At 44.5% G+C, this 13,767-nt stretch overlaps 1 protein-coding gene across 1 annotated transcript in view; it reads right to left on the bottom strand.

Annotated features, from left to right (window-relative positions):
- The window catches only part of AKT1 (AKT serine/threonine kinase 1), a 178,895-nt gene that overhangs the window by 127,195 nt on the left and 37,933 nt on the right, over nt 1–13,767 (bottom strand). The window lies entirely within an intron of this gene.

The following is a 13,767-nucleotide window of genomic DNA, read 5'->3' as shown; positions in this document are numbered from 1 at the left end:
AAATCGAAGTAAATCTTAATCTAATATATTAATAAAGAACTCATAATTTTACACGCATCCATGAGGCACAATTACGAGCATCACAGAAAAATCTTCAGGAATCATGTCACAAGCCAATCTTGCAGCAAGTCTTCCTTTCCCACAATTCACTGTACAGTCTGCACACCCAAAGCAGGAAACAGCAGAAACATTAACTCAAAGAGCACATGCAGGCTTGCAGTGGCTAACGTGACACTCTACCAAAGGCACCTGGGTAACCTTAGGCCTCCTCAAAAGGCAATGATCAGTAATGGTTCCTTGAAAGATAGCATAACCACCACTAGCTATTTTCCACAGCAACACATGGACATAGAAGAGTGCTGGAGTGTTCCGGGGTGTCCACGGGGCAACAGCTAAGACCAACAGGCACAGGCCATGCCCCAGGTGAACTGAGTGGGCGCCCTGGGACATGCCACAGAATCCTCAGGGAAAACAGTGGAAAAATGGAAAGGGTTAGGGTACTCTTTGGACTTCAGGTGCTGCCGGGTCCTGAGGACTAGATATCAATGGCTATATTCTGCCTCCACCATCAGAGGAGGCATGCCTATGAATACTATTTGCTGGGGAATTGCAAGTAGGGATGGTGCTGTTGCACTCAGGTCCTGCTTCCGGGCTTCCCATGGGCATCTGGTTGGCCACTCTGAGGACAGAATGCTGGATCAGATGGGCCACTGGCCTGATCCAGCAGGCCCTTGTTATGTTCTTACACAGAACCAAGAAGCCTTAGCAAAGTGTGCAGCTGCTCCATGCGGGGAGCTGCCAGGACTACAGTTTGAAACACTCGTGGAAATGAAGCTCTCTTCTCCATCCTCAGTTGCTCACAATGACCACTACCTTGGATTCTTCACAGATCTCTTGTTCACCCACTCCAGGAATCGCACCTCATTTTCGGAAATTCTATTTTGTCATTAGCCAATGACAACTGCCCACCAGGATTATGCTAGCATGTTCTGAGCACATGAATGCTCTTCCGTTCCTTCAACTATCCAAACGGCGTGTGTGGTTCACAAACAATGTGAGGTCCAGAACTTTTAGGCAAGAAGCCGTTTCCTGTTACCAAACTGAGCAAGGGAACATGTGAGATGTCAATAAAGAAGAGGGTGACTCTCAGCACATGAGCATGTCTTACAGCACCTGGGTTTTCTTTTAGGTGCTTAAAAAATATTTTTGTTATTAACGAAGGACAACTGATTTTTTAAAATTTATATGCATGTTTATAAACTGCCAACTCATAAAAAAAATCATGGCAGCGTACAATAAAATAATTAAAACAGAAAACACCAAGCAAATGGCCAACAATGAATCAAATAAGTTTTCTGAATATGCTTGGCAAAACAAAAATGTTTTCAACAGGCAATGCAATATCAGAACTGTAGGTGCCTACAACCTCTATCAATCTGCACTGCACTGTCACGAGGCTAAGAGGGTGGGAATTGGGGCAAGACTGCCTGCTCAGTTGCTGCACCCCACGTGGGACTCTTCCCAAGGAACTGATGAACTTTTATGATATACAGCAGCGTTCATCAAGCTGGTACTCTCCAAATGCCTTGGACTACAACTCTCATCAGCCCCAGCAGGCACAGCTGCAGTTCAAAACATCTGAAGGCAGGGCACTAGGTTGGCAAAGGCTGCTCTAGAGTTACTTCATCAGAAAGATTTTTGCATACCTATAATCCTGCCTTATAGGAAGAGGTAAGACTATACATTTCACAGGGCACATTCCAACTCTGAACAAAAAAAGAGAAATTGTCAAAAGCTGGTAATTTAGTTTTTTTTCCCCTACTTGATCTGCATTTCACTAGCATTGCTCCCCCTTCCCCATTAAATTTGGGTGGGAGACTACATTTGTCTGCTGGAGAATAAAAAGTGGAGGAAACCCCCCAAAATAATGATACAGTTAACAATGTTTTTCTTTTGGAAGAGAAAGGGGCTTTCCTTCTGCCCAGTGTCCACTCACCCAATCTCCTCCCCTCCCTCCTCCTCCCCATCACCTGTCTGCAACTTTCTGGCAGGGACTGTCTCCTTAATTTGAGAAACAAATCATCTTTACAGCATTCCTAGTCTGCCTATCCACCATGGAGCTTAGTGCTGCATATGTAGAGTTTCTGGCTGATCTGCTTAGCTTCAGAAAGGTTGTTGCATTTGGTGTCTTTAGACCATCTTCTAGGCCTTTCTGACCACTGCTTTGCTTTTAAACACTAGAACTATTATTGCTGTTGATGATGATGTTAACACAAACCAAATGTGTACAGTTAAACTCATCCTTTGGTTTCCAAAACATACTGACGGTTCTTTACTTCCCTAGTGACTGACACTAACCAAACATTTACCATTGAATCCATTCTGCCAAACACACACACACAGACACACACACACAGAGAGAAAAGCATATTGAAAGAGAACAAGTTGGTATTCAACTTCCACCACACAGAATAGATTAATTCACCTTGTTTTCAGGATTGTTATATAATATAGAGACACAAAGGAATCCACATGCATGCCCTCTGTGTGTCACACACAAACACACGATATAGGGTGGAAAATTTTCCATGAATGTTTTCCAATGCCAAACGCAAATAAAATTTTAGGCAATCTTGGCAATTTCAAAGTTATAATTAATACTTTTCATGTAACCATCCCTAGTATAAGTCTTCACAAGTATACCAATAAACATTTCTACACCATTTAACATTTAAAGCATTTTAAGTGTGCCTTAGTTTCCACCCTCAAATATTTCAGGTCAAATGCTTTGTGTTGTATTGGGGGGGCGGGCGAAATAAGAACTTGGGATACCGTTTTATTGCTTTGATTACTAAATACAAGAAAAATAAAGATGCTAAATTAAATCACTCTCTAGGGCAGCAGAAAACCGATGCAAATCACTCTATAAGAATTAGGTTTAATCTTATTTTCTTAAATAAGATGCTGGTACCACACCTGATTGTCCAATTACGGGAACATAAGGAGAGCCCTGCTGGATGAGGCCAGTGACCCATCTAGTCCAGCATCCTGTTCTCATAGTGGCCAACCAGACACCCAAGGGAAGCCTGCAAGCAAAACCTGAGAGCAAGAGCATTCTTCCCTCCTGCAGTTTCCAGCTACTAATATTTGGAAGCATGCTGCCTCCAACAACAGAGGCAGAGCATAACCATCATGGCTAGTAGCCACTGATAGCCTTATCCTCCAGTATTACTCTAATCGTCTTTTAAAGCCTTTCAAACATGAACGTGAGCACGAGAAGGCTACTGCGCTCAGGTCCTGCCTGTGGGGTACCTACAGCCATCCTCACCTTGGCCACTGAGGAAGAAAACATGGTATTGTAGTCATTATACTGACCTATAAAGCCTTACACAGCTTGGGACCACAATACCTGATGGAACGCCTCTCCTGATACAAACCCACCCGTACACTACGTTCAAGATCAAAGGCCCTCCTCCGGGTGCCTACTCCAAGGGAAGCTCGGAGAATGGCAACAAGGGAGAGGGCCTTCTCAGTGGTGGCCCCCAAATTATGGAATGATCTATTTGACGAGGTGTGCCTGGCGCCAAAACTGTTATCTTTTCAACGCCAGGTCAAGACTTTCCTCTTCTCCCAGGCATTTTAGCATGTGTTCTATATTGTTTTAAATTTTTAAATTGTGTTTTAAATTGTTTTTAAAAGATGTATTTTAAATTGTATTTGTTTTTAGTTATTGTAAACCTCCCAGAGAGCTTCGGCTATGGGGCGGTATACAAGTTAAATAAATAAATAAATAAATAAATAAATAAATAAATAAATAAATAAATAAATAAACAAACAAATAAATAAATAGTTAGTTAGTTAGTTAGTACAGGTTACTCGCTCTCTCTGTACATGTGTGTTGTGCCCCTAACAGCTTTTCCATTTTGCAAGCAGCCCTACAGGCCCCAAAGCTGACCCATATCTAAGCAATATGTCCCTCATCTAAAGACTGAAATGCTTCGCGGATTACCTGCATTCCTAATTCCTCTCTCAACTACCTGCCCGGTCTAATCAGCGCTTGATGAACTATTTTACAAGAAAAAGTTCAGATGAGAAAAAAATACAAACGGCAGAATAACAGGGTTCAAGGGGTTTTCCTTGTAGTCCAGAGGTGAGGAACCTGCAGCCCTCCAGATGTTAGTGGACTCCCAAGTTCCACCAGCCCCAGCAAGCACGACTAATGGCCACAGATGATGGGAACTGTAGACCAGCAGGATCCAGAGAGCCACAGGTTCCTCATCCGTGATCTAGTCCAACCCCTTGCTCAATGCAGGAAATCCACAGATACAACACCCTCTTAACAGAAGGCTGTCCTAAGAGATGACTGCCCAGCCTCTCCTTGAAAACCCCTAGCAAGGGAGAGCCTACGGCTCCTTGTGGCACCCTTCCCTGGCTCTCCCTGTCAGGTTCCTACCTGCTTGTGGCTACTGCCTTTCACTAGGCACCACCAGGGACTCCACCAGTCCGGACTGTCCTTTTTTATGGTTTCTCTCTCCGCTCTAGCACAGATCTCACTAGATCCCCCTGCTAGGCAGCACCACCAGTCACGTCTTATAACCAATGTTCCCAGAGACTTTGCCTGAGTCTCTCTCTACCCGGTTACTTTTGTGACTGCGTGCTTATGCTGTTCCCAACCCCCTTGTATCAATGTAGATAACTCATATAACTCGGGGTTGCTGTGGATACTTGTAATGTTATTATTCTCCTCTTCACCGCTGCCACCATTTGTTACTGTTGCCCTTCAGCCTTGGTGATTACCTTACCCTCCCTTCTGGTCTGTGAAACCCCAGCCAAGGATCAGGCCTTCGGTAAACCAAAATAGTATTTATTAAATAACAGAAATAACAAGATTACTTTTCTAATGGTACTTAAGCATATGGTTTCATCTATTCCTGTGATACTTGACTTATCATTAACTAGAACTCCCACTCCCTCTTTCTCCACACTCTCCTGACATCCACCACCTAACACCCACCTCCAAACACCACCAAAACAACCCAAAACACCTCTCAAGCTCCTCTCAAACACCTCTAAAACTCCTCTCAGATTCAACTGTCATTCTTCCATTTATACTCTCAGCCATTCAAACGCTCAGCCAATCATCCAGCATTCTACTGCTCATCTACTCCCCCCTCCTCTTTCATTCCACTTACCATGTATCTTCTATACAAACAGCACTTACCATATTTACATTAATACAGGAACATCACACTCCTCCACTAGCTGGTTCCACTATTAAACTGCTCTTATCAAGATGCTTCTCTTAGCGTTCCACCGAAATCTACCCTCCTGCAAATTAAGCCTATTGGGTCTAGTCCTGCCCTCTGGAGCAGCAGAGAACGAGATTTTGCCCTTCAAGTAAAAGCCCTTCAAGAGTATTATCACAGGCCTTCTGTCCACCAAGCTAAACATACCCAATTCCTTAGGAAGCTGCCTTACACTGAGAAAGGCCACTGGGCCATCTAGCTCAGTATTGTATCTACACTGACTGGCAGCAGCTCTCCAGGATATCAGATAGGGAGTCTCACTCAGCTTTTCATGGAGATGGCGGGGACTGAACCCAGGACCTTCTGCATGCAAAGCAGATGCTCAACCACTGAGCTATGGCCCTTCAAAACTCTTACCTATTCCCACAATGCTCTAGCTCAGTGATTCCCAACCTGGGGGCTGCAAACCAACGAAAAGGGGGACCGCGAACAAGAGTGCAGACTGCAGAGGAAATGCCAAGGCTGCTGCCGCCGCAAGTACAGAGGCGGGGAGGACAGAGCCTGCCTGCCTGCCTACTAGCCAGAGGTTGTTGGACTCCTACTCCCATCAGCCCCAACGAGTGTGGCCAATGGACAGGCATGATGGGAGTTGCAGTCCAGCAACATCTAGAGGGCTACAGATTCTCCATTCCTACACTAGAGGATTTATTTTTCAGCACGCATGTTCAGGATTTCAGTACATGAGACAGATTTCTCCCTGGAGGTGGGGTGAGTGGATTCATATTCGAGCTTGCTTACGAGAAAGAAACCAGTGATCCATAAAAACTCTTGGTTCAAGTCCCTGCTCAGCCATGAAGCTCACTGGGCAATCCTACCTCACAGGATCACCGTGAGGACAAACTGACGTGCCTGGGCGGGAGGGAAGGGAGGAGAGACCTGCATGTAGCCTTGACCAGCTGTGTAGGAAAAAGAAGTGTGGGGAATAAAAATGAAACAAATAAAATCCTCTCTTCTGGGACCTTGGCTAGGTTGCACTTACCCACCTCACTATACGCCATACGCACCACCCATCCCAGAGTATTAAAAGAGCCCAGCGGCTCGCAGAACTCCAGGCGGCCCACAGCGAAGACTTCCACCTTACAGGCACCCGGAACACAAGCCACCAGAAGCGCATCTCGCTCGCAGCAGAAGAGTGCCGGCTCCTGCCTGCTAGGCACCACTTGCTGCGAGCCGAACGGGTACAAGCTGTACAGCTGCACCATGGTGCCTGCTGGACCCAGCCACTTCCCGGGCTCCAGCCGCTGCTGTGAGAACTTCTGCCAGGGGGACCGCCCCACGCTGGTCAGCTGGCAGGCGGCGTCAGCCGTGCCCCAGCTCCCAGCTGCGGCTTCCCACAAAGGCAACATCTTGGCCATGCAGTGCTGGCTGAAACCCAATACGGAGCCCATTTATAGTCCCAAAAAGAGAGGTGCTGGGGTTCACACCTGGAATCTTATACAGGGGATAGCCCTGCATCTGATGACTAACAGTGCAATCTTATACATGTACACTCAGAAGCAAACGCCCATTCTGTTCAGTGGTACTTACTCCCTGACAAGGGTGTAGTCCTCCATGGTGGTGGTGAGGATGTCTTTGCCCTTTACCTTTTTGGAAGCAGGGTCCCGGAAGGGCCCCTAGGTCTCCAGTGCCCTACTGGCCTATTAGCATGAAAGGGGAATATGTTAGCCACTGAGAAGAGTCTTCTAACTTGCTTCCTTGCCTTTTCCTGCTGATTGGAGTGAATCAGAGCGAGTCAGCCACTGAGAAGATTCTTTTCAGTAGGTACTGTAACATGCTTCCTTTCTTGCTGATTGGTTCCTAACCGTTGGAACGTTAAACCACTCAGGGAATTGTAGCTCTCTGAGGAGAACAGGAGCCTCCTAACAACTCTCAGCACCCTTGATAAACTATACTTCCCAGGCTTTTGGGGGGGAAGCCATGAGTATTTAAAGTGGAATCTGAGCAGATTCATTTGGGGAGGGACCTGTTCTGGTGGGTGGGTGAGTGAGCGAGTGAGTGTGTGTATGCATGCGCACCTGCATGCGTGTGCGTATGGGTGTGGATGTGTGTGTTTTGGGAGCTCCTGCGTGTGTGTGTGTTTTGGGTGTGTGTGTGTACGTGTACATGTATGTGTATGAGGTTGGTGCGTGAAGCCCCTAGTTACCTAAGTTGACTATCCTTCAAATTTTGTTATAAGTTGTTTCTATTCTGTAATCTGCCCTGGGACTTTCTGGAGAAGGGAAGATAATAAATATCATCATATTTGTTGTTGAGATGAATAAAAAATGACATTACTTAACACTTCATTATGTATTTTTTTTCAATTAACAGATACTAAAATTACAACAATTAGCATGTGGGGGGTCACAAAATGTTTTGAGTTTAAAAAGGGGGTCCCGTACTCATAAAGGCTGGGAACCAATGCTCTAGCTGCTTGGTGTATTAAGTGAGGGAGAGGAGGATCGCATAGCCCATGAGCAAAACAAACATTACAATACGTTAGTAGGTCTCTGGGCGATTTGAATTAATTTTATTCATTTATTTATTACATTTATACCCCACCTTTCCTCCAAGGTGGCATACGCAGTTCTCCTCCTCTCAGTTTTATCCTCACAACAACCCTGTGAGGTAGGTTAGGCCGAGGAACCGTGCCTAGTCCAAGGTCACCCAGCAAGCTTAATGGCTAAGTGGGGATTTGAGCCCTTGTCTCCCTGGCCTTACTCCAGCACTCTAACCACTACAGCACACTGGCTCTCTCATTAGATCACCAAGCGTTTCTGACATCCAGCTGTTTGGCAACAGAGATAAAATAACTTTCCCACCTAAATATTAGTATATTGGCTCCCACACAAGTCTCCAGGTGGTATACAATAATAAAACACACAAAACAAATACAGAATACAGAATGATTAATATCAGAGAACATCCAATCGTTATAAGAACTAAAGAACATAGGAGCATAGGAAAATGCCTTCTGGATCAGGCCAATGGCTCATCTAGCACAGCATCCTGTTCTCACAGTGGCCAAGAAGTGACTCCTGCAGCAAGTAGACTTAAAACCGTTTTAAAAACAAAAGCTAACCAGGAGTGGACTTCTGTGTGAAAGGACTGCGAGCTCAGTTCCAATCTAGTACTGAACACAAAATCCCAGAATCGGGTCCCATCTACACTATACTGTACATTTCATGCAGTATCGTACCACTTTAAACAGTCATGGCGGCCCCCAAAGAACCTGAGAAGTGTAGTTTGTTAAGGGTGCTGAGAGTTGTTAGGAGACCCCGATTCCCCTCACAGAGCTACAGTTCCAAGAGTGATCTGACAATCAATCCCTCTTCCCAGGAGCTATAGTGCAGCAACATCTGGAGGGCCACAGATTCGCCATCCCTGCACTACAGCATACTGTAGTAGTGATATCTACGCCAGGGACAGAGAACCAGTGGCCTTCCAGATGCTGCTGCTGAATTACAACTCCCATCATTCTGATTGCTGGCTATGCTGCCTGGGGTTGCTGGGAGCTGTAGTCCAGCAATATCTGGAATATCTGGAATGTTCCCCATCCCGGCTGTGAGGGATGCATAAAGGCAAAGAGTCAAAGAAAGACCACCTCTAATGGTCAAAGATGCTTTTAGTTTGCCCTCTCCTGCAAGACTTGATGGATCAAGTCATCATCAGTTCGTCTTTCTCAGAGGTTTTGTAAGTTCACCCCCGCTTGGTATCTCCAGCATTCTGCCAGTCACCAAAAGCTCAGTTTTACTGTTGAAATAGAAAAGGGTAAGAAAACCACAAGTCTTCTGGTGTATTCACTGTAATCCGTTCCTCTTCCTTCAGCCACACTAAGTTTCACAGACTGTCCCGGCCAAGAGACCAATGGAAGAATTACCCTCTTGCACCACGAACATCACCCCCCCACGCCCCCATAACTCCCTTAGACAGTCAGTGCAGCTACAAGGAGGTCTTGGGGTGGTTACGTCAGCTTATCTGAAGTTCCCTTGCATTTGCCACAACATAACCGTTGAATTTCCTTATATCATTCACTACACATGTTGCAATTCCCTGTCTTTGTTTTGTTATAAAAAGGGCACATTCATCTCTCCTTAATTTGACTGTAGCGTCTTGGCTCTCTGGCCCCATCTGCACTATGCATTTAAAGCAGTATCATAGAATCATAGAACAGTAGAGTTGGAAGGGGCCTGTAAGGCCATCAAGTCCAATCTTACCACTTTAAGCATGCATGGGTTCCCACAAAGAATCCTGGGAAGTGTAGTTTGCTACGGTGGCTGACTGTTGCTAGGAGACCCTTATTCCCCCTGAGTTGTTTAACAGTCAGTCCCTCTTCCCAGGGAACTTGGGAATTGTAGCTCTGTGAAAGGAATAGAGATCTCCTAACAACTCTCAGCACCCTTAACGAACTACAGTTCCCAGGGGTGGTATTTAATGTTAGTGCTACTTAGAATACATCCACTGAAGTTAATAGATATTATTTAATTCCGTGAGTGTCCTCCGAGCAAGACTTAGTTGAATGCACCCCCAGGATTCGCTGGAGGAAGCAATGATTGTTTACAGAGATATAATACTGCTTTAAATGTATAGTGCAAATGGGGCCTCAGTATCAGACCAGAACTAGGCAGGCCCAGATTCTAATCCCCACTCGGCCATGAAGCTCACTGGGTGACCTTGAGCCAACCACCATCACACGTCTCCCTTACCTCACAGGGTTATTGTGAGGACAAGAGTGGGCAGAGGGGTCGTATTCACCAACTTGAGGTCTTTGGAAGAAACGTGGGATCTAAGTTTTGTTTTAATGTATTTTAAAGTCTGTTCTTACGACGTTTTCAAGTGTTTTTAATGCTTTTGTTTGCCGCCCTGGGCTCCTGCTGGGAGGAAGGGAGGGATATAAATCAAATAATAAATAAAATAAATCTAATAATCTAAGCGCCCACATTTATAAATTCCTCCACAAAGGTTTTCCACACCTACCTTTCTCCTCAGACACTTACCTAATTTTACTGGAGTATGTTTTTAATTTGTGGAGAGCTTATGGCATAGTGCTTACATTCCCAGGGTGTGCTCTGTTAATTAATTAAATCATTTGTAGCCCACCTTTTGATAAATGCTTCGAAGACGATGACAAGACATTAAAAAAAAAAGGAATAAGAAAAGCACAACTAGAATTCCAACTGTCATCAGTTCTCATGAGAGACCAGTCAGAACATTAAAAACCTTGAAAAAAGTCATAGGAACACAGGAAGCTGCCTCATACTGAGTCAGACCATTGGTTCATCGAGGTCAGCCTACACTGATTGGTAGCAGCTCCAGGGTTTCAGATAGGGGTCTCTTCCATCCTTTGGGGAGGAAGAGAGGGGTATAAATGAATTAAATAAAGGAATAATCCCTACCTGGCGATGTCAGGGATTGAACCAGGGACCCTCTTAGCAAATACTCTACCAGTGAGCTACGGCCTTTCCCAAAAAGGCCACTTTGGCCTGGAACTTCAATGGCAGCAGGGAAGGAAAGCAGAGAACTTCCCCAGGGAGGGTGTTCTACCATTGTGGTGCCACCTTAAAAAAATTCTATTAGGATACAAAGGAGTGTAAAATCAAATGCAGTGCCTCCAACCATCATTATTTCTTCTCTCCTCAAGCACTTCAGGTGAGATTTCTGCGCACGCAGGGCACACAGAAAAACACTCTTACTCCACCATGCTCCAACTTTCTCCACACTTGTGGCTGCAGCAGGGAAGGGCTGTAGCTCAATGAGAGAGCACACGCTCTACACACAGAAGCTCACAGGTCCAATCCCTGGCAGTCCTGAGTAAGGCTAGGAAAGACTCCTGCCTGAAAAACTGGACAGCCACTGCCAGTCAGAGTAGATAAATACCAAGCTGTACAAGACAACTTCCTCTGTTCCTAGCAACTCTGTCCCTCCCTTCCCTTCCCCACGCTACAGCTTCTGCGATGCGCTTTCATGTGCTCTGCATTCACCAAGAGAAACGGAGGAAGCTGTTGGTAATAACTGCTGCTGTTATCTCGAGATGACTAAACCCTGGGCTGTTGCAATTAGGGCCACAGTGCTCCTCAACGCCCACTGAAGATTTCATTCATGAGATCCGCAAGCTGCTGGCTTGAGGTCAGGGAGATGACTGGTCTTTCCACAAACAAAACATTTGCTGTTCTGGAAGTAGCACTTCCTTTAAGTGACTGACTCATGGCCTTGCCAGGAATTACCATGACAGAGACAGAGGAAGGAGTCTCATTTCATTTCTCCATTTACTGCAGGAGAAAGGCATACAGAGGCCACAGTGGAAATGTCTTACACTGCCACACACGTAAACAAAAATTCGGCAATGTGCTTAGAGGGACACTCCACAGCACTCCTGAATTCAGATGAAATATATGCCTGACTGCAGCAGGCAATTGGATGACTTTTTAACTTATTGATTTGAATGACCAAATAGATGGGTGCTAGTAATCCCCAAATACAGCCTAGATCAGTGGTGCCAAAACTCCCCCACCCCCCGCAGCCCACTTGAAAACTGCTGATCATCTTAGTGGACCACTTAATGATTTTTCTGCCTGCTGTAGCAATATTAATTAGATGCTGTATGATTTTTAATTGTATTTTCATTGCTTCTTTTACCTCTTATTTTGTATTACACTGTATTACAATTTGCATCCCACAGAAGTCAAATGGTAATACAATAACATATAAGAATATAATATAAAAGAAGCAACAAAAATACAATGAACAATCAATATTAGTATTTTAATGCAGACATGCAGCAGACTACCTGAATGAAGCTTACGGACCACAGTGTGGGAACCCCTGGCCTAGGTTTAGCCCTTTAATGAAAAGGCTAGAATGTAAAAAGTTGAAGGTTTAACAATATGAACACATTGGGGGAATCCTTATGAAAGAAAAAAAACTTCCAGCAATGGAATCTTTCCAACATACTATCCTAGATTTCTGAAGCAACCATGAGGACTAGATACTTAATGAGGTTCCAAAGAGAAGATTAGGGAACACAGTTTAACCCATAACCTGCACATCTTCTGTTTAGAAAAAATATATATGAAAAAACAACAGATAAAACAGAATCTGGAATTCAGTGTAATACCAACACACATAAATTAAAAGCTTAAGCCAATGCCTTCAATCCACAAGGGTACCAACACATTTTGCAACCTGAGCTGCATGTGAACCATAGCAGCAATCTAAATACAACTACAGCTGGATGAAGAACCGAATTTAAACAGCAAGTATGCTATCCTGTACAGATAAGAACTGAAGGATCCTTTAATCCGCTTAAACTACCAAGCGGTCCATGAAATGATGGGGAAAACTTGCACGTTCAGGCACAGTAATTATTCACAAACTGGAATCCAACATTTCCTTTTATGCACATATCGGTTAAATTGCAATTAAAAAGGGAAGCATGGATACCTTAAAAAACACTAGTAGCTCCACCCACTTTTCCTTTTCCTTTAAGAGAGAATTTTTAACAAATGTACAGAGTTATGTTAACAAGCATCCAATGAAGTTCTACTCAGAGTAGACCTGCTAAAATTGAGACTATGTCTATTAATTTCAATGGATCTACTCTGAATATGACTAACACTGGATACAACCCACAGTTCACAATCGGTATTTTCTTTCTGTAAGCATTCCTTGCAGCAATTATAGTTTGAACATGTTTCACAAGCTCAGAATATCAGACACTGGTTTTGGAAACATCCTGTGGTTGCTGTACTCAAAACCTTGATGCTCTTTCAAAGCCAGCTGAGTTTGGGTTTTTTTGTTCATTCCTAGTATATTTTTTTAACATAGCCATTGTTGTGAATGGAAAGCCACTATAAAAAAGGCACACTCACAAACAAAGCAAAACACAGGCCACAATCGTGAACAGTGTTAACACAAGATTAAAACTGTGTTACAAGAAAGTCATTGCTGAAACCAGAAACACAGTAAATGGGTGGTCTCCAAGGCAAAGCTTGGGAAAAGGCAGCACAGCATAATACAGAATATGCTGCATTAGGACCCCAGAAGCCTGGGTTCAGATCCCTCTCCAGCCATGAAATTCATTAACTCTCAGCCTAACCTAGCTCATGGGGGAGGGGAGGAAGTGTTTTGTTTTTTATAACAATAAAGTGGGATAAGTCCATACATATCACCTTCCCGAGTTCCTTAAAAGGGCAGGGCATTAATTACTAAAATAATGTGCAGACATTAAAGATGCTGCTGAATTTCAAACGAGCCAACATCCAGGTAGGAACGCCAACTGGGGAGAAGGCATTTCCAGAATGGAATGCAGTGAGAGGCCTTTCGGGAAATAATGTCTCTGGGCTGCATTACATCCTCACAGACCATATTAACACTGCATAGTTAGCCATAATTTGTGGCTAACTCACAGGGCCAATCAGAGGGGGGCCAGGAGGGCCATTTGGCCTGGGCCTCAAGCTCAAAGGTGGCCTCAAATGTTGACACT

Source organism: Rhineura floridana, chromosome 2 (genome assembly GCF_030035675.1).
Source record: "Rhineura floridana isolate rRhiFlo1 chromosome 2, rRhiFlo1.hap2, whole genome shotgun sequence".
Taxonomy (NCBI): Eukaryota; Metazoa; Chordata; class Lepidosauria; order Squamata; family Rhineuridae; genus Rhineura; species Rhineura floridana.
Note: the sequence above shows the minus strand (reverse complement) of the source record. Positions and strands in the feature narration are given on the sequence as shown.